At 39.9% G+C, this 11113-nt stretch overlaps 1 non-coding gene across 1 annotated transcript; it reads left to right on the top strand.

Annotated features, from left to right (window-relative positions):
- Positions 1-1872: 1872 nt before the first annotated feature.
- Positions 1873-1977, top strand: LOC120102593 (U6 spliceosomal RNA). Its single transcript, XR_005504228.1, has one exon. It is a non-coding gene; the product is annotated as a U6 spliceosomal RNA (small nuclear RNA).
- Positions 1978-11113: the final 9136 nt, after the last annotated feature.

The following is an 11113-nucleotide window of genomic DNA, read 5'->3' on the forward strand; positions in this document are numbered from 1 at the left end:
GGAGTAGACAGATAAAGTTGGAAATAGACCTAGCTGCACATAGGAATTTTCCATCATGCCATCAAGAAAAAATAGGGCTGTGATCCCAACTCATTATCTGGACATAAGAGACAGAAAGTAGAATTTTATTTATTTCCTTGTTGCTTTGTTTACCGGTAGACTCTCTGGGGAAAATAAAATGGGTTTGCAAGAGTATCTGGGTTGATAGAGAGATCTGTGTCAATCAAATGCTTGCCAAACAAGTATGAGAACCTGAGTTGACTTCCCAATACCCACATGAAAAAGCCAAGCAAGGTAGGATCCCAGAACTGGAGAGGCAGACACGGGAGTATCCCTGCAACAGGCCAGATACCCCAGTCAACGAAATGAGTCCCTGGTTCTAGTGAGTAGACTCCTCTCTCTCTCTCTCTCTCTCTCTCTCTCTCTCTCTCTCTCTCTCTCTCTCTTTCTCTCTCTCTCTCTCTCACACACACACACACACACACACACACACACACACACACACACACACACACACACAATCCCAAAGCAAAATACAGGATGGCAGCCACTGAAGAAGATACCTGAAGTTTAGTTCTGGCCTCCATTCCTAAAGATTCTACAAAACTGATTGATTCAAACTTTATGATTGTTGAATCAGAATGTTGCAGGTCCAGAACCATATTACATCGGTCTTTTTCTTTCTTCCTTCCTTTCTTCCTTCCTTTCTTTCTTCCTTCCTTCCTTTCTTTCTTTTTTGTTTGTTTTGCCAAAGTGTTTATTACAATAGAGACAAACTAGGACTCTCATTTTTTCCCACATTTTTCATTTATTTTACCTCTTTTCTCTTATACCATATCCATTTAGATCTTCTTTCTCGCTCCCCACCAATTGTTCCTTTCTGGTTGATTGTATTCCATGAATGCTCCAAGCCAAACACAAATCTAGAGACTTGATGTTATAATCCACATCTGAGTAAGAAGCTGCAATGTTTGTTCTCCTGGCTCTGAGTATTACACTCAGTATAATGTAATTTACCTCCATTCACTTAGTTTTATTTTTTATAATGGAATAAATTTATATTATACAATATTTCCATTATGCATTCATCAGTTTATAGACAGGCTAAATTCATATTCCGGATACTGCAAATAGAGCACCTTTCAACATAGATGTGGGTGTGCTCCTAAATTAGGAAATAGTATTTGGGAATGTGTCTGAGTGGTAGACTTGGGTCACGTGGTAGGTCGGATTCTAGTTTTCTTAAGTAACTGTTACACTCATTTTCACAATGGTTACGTAGCACTTGCATCAGCATTGGGGAAAAATCTCCCCTTCCCTGAATTTTTAAGTTTGTACTTCTATCAGAATTGGGGAAGGCACCCCCTTCCCTGCATCCCAAGCAACAATTGTTATCTATACCTATGTCTATATCTATATCTATATCTATATCTATATCTATATCTATATCTATGATATTTTTATTTACATTTCAAATGTTATCCCCTCTCCCAGTTTCCCATCAATAAACCCCTATCCCATCACCCCTCTCCCTTCTTCTATGAGGGTGTTCCCCCACCCATCCACCCACCCCTTCTTGCCTCTCCACCCTGACATTCCCTTACACTGGGGGGTCCAGCCTTGGCAAGACCAATGGCTTCTCCTCCCATTGGTGCCCAACAAGACCATCCTCTGCTACATATGCAGCTGGAGACATGGCTCTGTCCATGTGTACTCTTTGGATGGTGGTTTAGTTCCTGGGAGCTCTGGTTGGTTGGTATTGCTGTTCTTATGGGGTTGTAAACCCCTTCAGCTCCTTCAATCCTTTCTCTAACTCCTCCATTGGGAACCCCGTTCTCAGTCAATGGTTGTCTATGAATGGCCTCTGTATTTGTGCTCACTTCGGCAGCACATATACTAAAATTGTAATGATACAGAGAAGATTAGCACGGCCCCTGTGCAAGGAGGAGGGAATTTCAAGTCCCAGGACATACATTAAATAAGACTCAGAGACCTTTGATAATAGAATCAATGCTAAGTGTATTCTGAACAAATAGAATGGAGAGTTTGGAGTACAGCTATACTAGATGGCCTGGGAGACTGTGCTCTACCTGTACCAGTACTCAGACAACAGGGAACAGGGCTTATGATATGCCTTAGGACTATGAATAGAGTCTTTCCATGAGCTCCAGAAGCTCACCAGCCTTTTACTTTCTTTTAGGATAGTCTCTTTTTTTCTGTCCTGTAGAAATGAAAATAATTTTCCTCAATTTCAATACTTAGAAGCTCTCCAATTCATTATTATGAGTAAGGGTCTTATTTATTACAATGTTACATTGTTGTCCTCAAACTTGAGTGGTCATTAGTTATCCCCTGGGCATCAGGCTAGAACACTAAATCTGAGCAGCACTCCCACAGTGCCTTATTCAGCAGAAGTAGGCCAAGTTCTGAGAATTTACAGCACCATGTTCCCACACAATGCTAATGAGGCTGGTCCATGGAATGCACAATGAAAGACCTTGGTCTAATCTAATCAGCACAGTTCTTGAATGGTGTCAATTTGAGGCTGAGTCCCTTGAAGTCTCTGTCTTGTTTAATAAAGGTATGGGGGTTTCGTACCAAGAGATTGTTTATTATAATTCAATTTTTCAGCTTGTTCCTTTGGGGGGGGAAATAAGGAAAAGAGGTATCAACATTGACTTTCCCTTTCTCAAGGTGCCACTGTATAATGAGAGCAATGTATGTTATTCAGAGTACAGTAGGACCAACACAATGTAGGAAGGCCCTTTTTGCTGGTGCCTGATTTCTGTCTGTTTGCTTTTGAGATAGAGTCTCACTATGTAGGTCAAGTTGGCTATAAATATTTGACCCCCTTGCCTCTGTCTCTAGAGGGTGAGGCTTCCAGGAGTATGTCACCGCATCTGCCTATGCCCCTTATCCCACTCACACACTATTTTTCCCCCTTTTCTTAATCTCATGGAGGGTATATGCTAGTATGTGAATGTCTGGTCAGTTTTCATTGTCAACTTGACACACTCTGGGAGGGGAAAATTGCCTTGATCAAATAGCTTTTGTGGGCATGTCTATGAGGCATTGACTGATTTTTCAAATTATGTAGAAGACCCAGCCCATTGTGGTGGTACCATTCCTTCCCAGGTGTTCCTCAGTTACATAAGAAGATGAGCTGAATATGAGCAAAATAATAAACCAGTAGACAAAATTATTGAGTTCCTACCTTGTCTTGAGTTCCCATCCTGTTTTTCCTCAGGGTAAGGGGAAATAAACACTTTTCTTCATGTTGCTTTGGGTCAAGTGCTTTTATTCCAGAGACCAAAAAAAAAATCAGAGCAGTTCAAGAATTCTTCCTAGACATTGCTTCTAGGGATCCTGGAAATATATCAAAGGGCCAAAAAGTTCACCTCACCTCGGGGTGGTGATGGAAAAGACGTAATTACCTTAAAATCAATAGAAAAGGTTTCCCTTTCAGCAGAGATGGACAGAGGAACTCTCTTTTGTCTACGAGCATTTTTCTTACTCTACCCAAGAACTCTCTTGTCTTATCTGATGTAGTATCATGAGTCAGGATGGGAAAGAAACGATATGTAGCAGCTTCAGTTAAAAAGGGAGTGGAGTCTGAGGGCAAAAACTACAGAATTCCGGTTTAGATTAAAATATCCCCCGAAAGTCTGTGCACTCAAAGCTGATAGGAGGTGGATCATCGTGGATGGGGCTTTGGTGGTCATTGTCCAACCCTCTGTACAAAAATAAGTTCCTTGAGGATGTGAAATATAAGGCACGTAGCTCCCATTACCACAGAGCAAAACACAGTGTCTTGTTGACCTTGCCACAATAAACTATATTTCCTAAAAATACAAGCTTCAAATAAAACCCTCCCTTCAAAAGTTGTTTCTGTCAAGCATCATGTGTCAATGATGCAAGCAAGAGACAAACAAACAAAAAAAATCTAACGTATACAACCCTGAGAAAACATCTGTGAAGGAGCAGCCAGAGATCACTGGTTCATTCCAGGACAGGCTAATCACATCAGAGTAGTCCCTTCTCACAGAGACCACAGTGGGGCTGCAGTGGAGTGATTGCAATGTTGTTGAAAGGGCTGCAGAATGAAGACTATCTCTGGGATGGGAAACATGGGGGGGGGGGACGTATCATCAAGGCTAAAGGTAACACAGAAATACCTCACCAAGAAACTGAAGGTCATAAGAAAGATTACACGTAGCCTAAACTCCCAGCCACACTGACAGAAAACCTCACATTAATGACTTGTGTTCAACTCTATTCCCAGCACTCAATAAAGGGAACATATCTGACTTTCAGCAGAAAATTACAAGGTATAACAAATGGCAAGAGAGAAACACACACTCTTAAGGGACAAAGAGATCACTAATATATTTAGGGGCAACTCAGATACAGGAATTTAGTAACTGGATGCTTTTTCTATCATTCTCAATAACATAAAACATTTAATAAGTGCTTTGTCTGCAAGTATCAATGTGACCAGGACTTTTTATCTCATATTGTAATAATGTGACACATTATCTCAACTATTCTCAAAAGATAAACAAACATCAAATTTAGAAAGTAATTTTCTTGGTCATGGTAACTACTCATTTCTTTTTGTTTGTATCTGCTAGTTTAATGAAGAATTCTTGTTAGATCTATGTTCCCTTGAAACAGGAAGTAATAGTTTTGATTCTTTGCTTGACATTTTGGGGACTGAACCCAGGGTCTTACACATGCTAGGGAAACCCTGAACCACTGAGCTATAACCCAAACCTTTCTTCTCTCTTTTCAGCTGATTTACTATTTCTAATATTTTCATCAAAAAATGAGTTGACAGTGTCCTCTCGAGTTCTTTTTCCCCTGAAAACATTGGAGTGTGATTGGTATTGTTTCTTTCATAAATGTTTGTTAGGACTCACCAAAGAAAACATCTGGTCCTACACTTTTTCTCATGTAGAGATAAACAGACTTCCTATTTCCCTCTTGAGACCTGTTTGTTCATTTGTGTCTTTTTAGGAATCCCCCTACTTTGTCTAAACCAATTTATCACTGTCATGATTTAACAGCATTATCTTGTTGGGAATAATGCCCAAAACTAGTGCTCTGGTTAGCATCATCTCTTCACTAAAAAATAAAACAAACAAACAAACAAACAAAGACCAATTATTGTGTGTGTGAATATTATAATATTATGTAAATATGAGACTTCAAGGTCAAGATCAGTAGGCAGTGGGGAATCACCTGGGAAGTGTTAGAAATATTTCAAGTTCATACAGCATTAGTGCTCTGGACTGGGTGAAACATCGTTCCATTCAGCTTTGGATATTATAAATGCGAAGCCATTTGGAGACTAGATTAGTTTGTTTTTCACTCAAAACATAAACAGTGCAAGCAACCTGTCAGAAAGAGGTAACAAACAGGTTGACATATTTCTACACAGAATTTTTAAAAAGTTGCTGAAAACACAACAATTGAGCCTAGAGAGAATCCTGGAGGAAAAGGCAGATCTATGAACAAAGCACAGGTACCAGTCCTGTGGAGAATTCTAGCAGCATTTCTCTTTCCATGACTAATAGTCAAATTGTAGCCTTTTTCACTAAGCTTATTTTGAATAACTTATGCCCTCTATGGAATGTCCCACACATAGGACTAGAATACTTGAAACTAAATAGTATTTGGAACGTGGAGAATGTTATTGTTTAAACCTACTCTTTATTTTTGGAATGCTTTCATTCCTGGAGCTGGGAGTGAGAGGGGGAGTGACTCTTTCCTGAAAGCTAGGGATCCAAAACTATACTTTACACTGTAGACTACAGAAGCCCAAGAAACCCTTTGCAGAGCCCCCCCACTGCAGGATTCTGGAAAAAATAATCCCATACCAGTTACTATGAAAAGCAGAGTGGAAATTAGGAAGAGGTCATAGGTGGGTGGGTATAGTAGGTGAGTGGATGGATGGATGGTTGGGGGTTCTGGTTCTTTGGAGGAACTTCTGGTAGTTGATGGCTAGTAAAAAAAAGTCATTCTTTGAGATGTGACTGTTGGTAGATTGCTTATGCCTCAGTGGATGGCCATACACTCATGCTTGTATGAGTCATCACTAATTGGATTCAGTAAGCTATTAGTAATAATTTTATCAAAAGGACATGAAGTGACCCAACACACTAGACTTAAGAAAGAATGAAATTCCTTCATCTGGAGGAAACCTACCATCGTGGTGGTGGTCATGGCCCCATTGATCTTCAACTGACCCTGACACTCTAGTCCAAACTTGTGGGTCAAAGGACTGACAGAGGACCCCTGACTCTTTCTGCAGCTTTAGCTCAGACCAATCACTATAGTGACACACTATACCCAAAGTGGCATCCATCTGACCACCTGTTTTTGTTTTTTTTTTTCTTGTTTGCTTGTTTTCAATTACAGCTCATCTAACTACCCATCTGGACCTGATCCTTGTCTTGGCTGTGGAGCTTCCAAGTTCCCACACTTCACTCCAGTAGCTCAACTCTGCATCTACAGCTTGACTTCGCAGCAACAGCAGAGACAGAATGAGGACCAGACAAAAATCATCCCCATCAGAAATCCATCCAGGGTTCACTATCTTATTCTCAGAAGAAACAGCTTCCTTGTTTCTGATGCCTTGGTGTATCTTACTCTACTGAGTTTTCTTTAACCCTTCGTGGCTATTTAATAACTCATATATGCCAAAACATATAACATCTGGTATTGAGAATTGATACTAGTAATTAAGGTGAGAAAAGAAACATACACTTGTCTCAGCTAGCAAGCTCAAGGATATCAAGAACTATATGGTAAGAAGCTACCAACAAGACCCATGTACCTTATGAATTCAACAAAATCTGATGTTATGGAAATCTCAAATACGTTTTTGATATAGAAATGTCACAGCATCCACAATAAAGGCTTCATCTTCCCTTCTTTTCTTGCATCCAGACCAATTCTAATGAGTCCTAGAATGGCATGGTGTATTCTTCCTGTGGGGAGTTGTGAGGGTGACAAACTATCTTTACAATGGTAGTGGTCTCTAAACTTGCTGGTCTTATTAATATAAGTTAGACATAGTATAAAATACTCAATGAGCAATGTCTTCCACTTTGAGGGAATCAGATCTACAGTGCCTGAGACTTGGAGACACATGAATGTGCACATGTTCAGGAAATGGCCATTATTTTCTCTGTCAGTAACAGCACCAGACTGCTTCCTAAAGTTTTATCACTAAGATCCCCTCAACAATAGACAGAAAATGAAGTTTAGGAAGATGCTGAGGACTTAATTATTTCCATCAGCTCCCAGGGTTTAGGTGTCAAGAGGTTGATTCGAGGAAAGTTACCTGGTTGCTGCATTGATAAGACATGGTCTCATCCTCCTCTTGGGATTGAGACTTGACAAGACAAAGAAGCAGGAAAAAATGTTCCCATTACTTATCACCTACCTCAATGAAGTGTTGGGTTTCATCACATTGCACACCAGGACACGTTAAGAATTGGGGCCAAGAGGCACCTTAAAGTATTGTAGCTACTTTTTTCTTATTTACCAATACTGTAGGAAAGTTTATCTGCTCTGTCTAAATGTCAGCTACACATCCTACATGTCTCTTACAGAAGTATTAAGACGATGTTTGAAGATGTGGTGTGTATTTGGATGTAGACTGTCACCTCAGTGATCAACAAGTTTGATTTTACTGATGTAGCTCACTAGACACGCCCTTCCTCTCTCACAGACTCATCGGAATTTCTCCTGAATCTGTAAGCTCAATCAAGAAAGATGACCTTCCCACGTAAGAGAGGACCAGTCTTTGCTCAAGAATATATAATTAGCTGTACTCCCTTCTGAGAACCTCTGAAAAATAGCCCAGGAGTACACGTGAAATGTTTTTAAAAATTATACTCCATGTTTATCCCACAGAAGGTTCAGTAGCAGTTGATTAAGAAACACTGATTAAGGTGATTATTATTGGAAGAAAGAACTGCTGAGTATATCAATTTGAAGATTAGTTATTATTGGAAAAAATAATAATCAGAGCAGAGGATCCAAGTGTGGTTCCCAGCACCTGTATAGGGAAGTTTATGGTCTCCTGTTGCTACAACTCCAAGTGGTCTGATACTTCCAGACATGGTAGTCATCTGTGATCATGTGCACACATATACATATTTTATTAAAATTAATAAACCAATCAAAGGTGATTCTACACACACACACACACACACACACACACACACACACACACGTGTGTGTGTGTGTGTGTGTGTAAAAGACTTAAGCACCTAAGTTTTAAGCAAATTCAGACTTTGTTATATTTGTCCCTTCCTATGTGTAGAAAATGAGAAGAGACAGAATCTACATCTATAAAGAGACATCTGGGCTCCTCCTACATGTCTGAATACATTTACCCAGAATTCACCCAAGACTTAAAGAAGTCAAATAAAATCAAGACCAGAGTCAGTGGATAATCAGTAATACATGAGTAGGGCCATGAAGCAGAGAGTGAATTCCTCTATAAGACACGTGGAATAAAGCGATCTCCAAGCTGAAGAAATTTGAATGGAAAAAGGCATATGAAAAACCCTGGCAAGTTTTTCTCTCTGTTCACACAAGCAAAGCGTGGAGACCAGGAAACTGATAGGGAAGATAGAAGCATCAGAGACTAGTAGCAGGTGAAGGTACTGGCTGTGAAATACTACCTCTTAGTACAGTGAAGATATAGATGAGCATCTGCACAAGGAACCCTGTTCATTCTCAGAGCAGCTACGTCAAAATATAGCAATAGCCCAAGTACCCATAAGCACATAAAAGAGAAAATAAAACACAATAGGGAATTGCTGTAGACATCTAAAACCATTGTTGAGCAAGAAAGCAAATTATAAAATAGTGCATATGGTTATGTAGCATGATACCATTTATGTGAACGAGAATGAATTTCACACACTACCACAGGATATGAAGTCTAAAGACTAAACTGGAACTAGATACAGCCAAACAAAGACCACTAGTCAGTTCTGGGAGAGGTAAGAGGAATTAGGATTGACTGGGCAATTAGAAGATTATAATATAATTATATCATTCCTTCTTTCCTAGGGAAGAGCATTTCTCCCACTATCAGATTTTCTTAGTTATCTGTAGTTTTCTGGATGGGATTCAGGCCTCCTAGGCTTTTTCTTGTCTATGTTAGTGTGGCCACTGCTCTTGTCCTTGTTTAGCTCATGGTTAGGTAGCCATGATGATGAAACTTTACGGAGGTAACTTCTGACATTCCTGGGAGACCCACTCTCATGGCAAACTCTCTTTTCTGCTGAATTGTACAATCTTTATGCCCCATCTTCTGCAATGATCCTTTTGGGTTTGTACTATAGATATATATCCACTGTGACTGGGCTCCATAACTCACTATTTTGACCCATTATGATTTTGGGTTTTAGGTGCTTTGTTTTGTTTTGTTTTTTATGATCTATGTCTGTTACATTGAAAAGTTTCCTTGATGAAAGGTAAGGACTACATTTCTCTGTAAATATAAGCACAAATATTTATAGCATAGTTAGGAGGGATTATACTGATTTGTTAAAAAATCTGTAATAGTTTCCCATTTTGGAGTATGTATTTCATGTATCACTTTTGTAATTAAAAATAGAAAGGTTTTTATGCAAATCTATATATTTTTCAAAACTTGGACTATGAGGTGAAAAAAATTAGCAGTTAAGAGGACTTGGCTGCTCTTTCAGAGGACCCAGGTTTGATTCTCTGATTACCCACATGGTGGTTCATGAACATCATGAGTAGCTCTAGTTCCAGAGGATCTGATATCCTCTTCTGGCCTCATTAGCCACCAGGCAAGTATGTGGTATACAGAAGACAAGCAAGACAGTTATATGTATAAACGATAAACATAAATTAAAAACCTGGTAATGATAGTGTTAACTATAACCAAAGATGGGCTCCCAGTGGAACTATGAAGGCCAACATCTATTTGGTATTCTTCTGATTTCATCTCCATCAATCAAAGCTATATTCTTTCCTGACTTCAAGAATGTAATTAAATTAAAAATAAAATCCACAAGCCTAACCAGAGGTGCAGAGGAGACTATGTAAATGGCACGGCAATGAAGAAGTCTTATAAAAAGTGGTCAGGTGATAAATGGGCTCATGGTTACAAAACCCTTTAAAATCAAGTCTACGAATTCCAAAATCTCATTACCTCAACAACTGGAAGCATTGCTCTTTTTGAGCCTTGATCAACCTGAATCAAGTGGGTATGTCAATGTCCACTCTTCACTCCTACGCCTGCAAGCCTACCTTTCCTTTATCAACCTGATTTGACAATAGCTCAGAGAGATTTCAGACGCCAGACAGCAACTTAAAAGACACATCTGCTTCTCTCCAGAGGGGATTACTGTTTAAGGAGCATTTAGACTCTCAAGGCTTTCAGAAACACATTAACAACTGTCCCCTTCACCTCTCTCCCCTCCCCTCCCCGGTGTGCATTCACCACAAAGGCACTAGAGGACAATGGTACTTTTCAATGTAATGTGAGTGCAACACATGCATCCATCAGAAGGAAGAGGCACTACTGTGTTCCTTTCATCTCTACAGCCTCCTAGGTTCTGCTTCACAAAGCAGAAGGGAATTATAAATCCCGGGAGGAAGTAACAAAACAAATACAAGTAAGATGGCAGTAAAAAAGCCAGTGAGCTTCCTTGCTGAAAACCCAGACGGAGGAAAGTTCCTGAACACCACGTGGTGGAAAGCTAGGAGGTAGAACCTGTTCGATTTCTAGGATGCAGACTGTGTGTGTGATTTAGTCGCATCACTCCTGATGGATGTCCAAAAGGAGGTGTTGTGTCTTGTATCAGCTTGCCAGCATCAGAAGGAAGCCTTGCAAGCTCTGGAAAGCTGAGCCTCACAAGGTTTACAAGGCCACTCCTCAAGCTGATAAAAGACTGTAGGTAAATTCTGGGGAGAAGAAAGGAGGAGGCTGATCCTCCTAGGGGAGGCTCTCTCACAGGCCAAACTGCCTAGAGGAGACTGGGTCACATAGGCAAGCATCCATTCACAGCCTGGTGATCCATTAGTATCTTTCTGCATGTCTGATGTATATGTATGA

The sequence above is a fragment of the Rattus norvegicus genome, chromosome 4, assembly GCF_036323735.1.
Source record: "Rattus norvegicus strain BN/NHsdMcwi chromosome 4, GRCr8, whole genome shotgun sequence".
NCBI classification, from domain to species: Eukaryota; Metazoa; Chordata; class Mammalia; order Rodentia; family Muridae; genus Rattus; species Rattus norvegicus.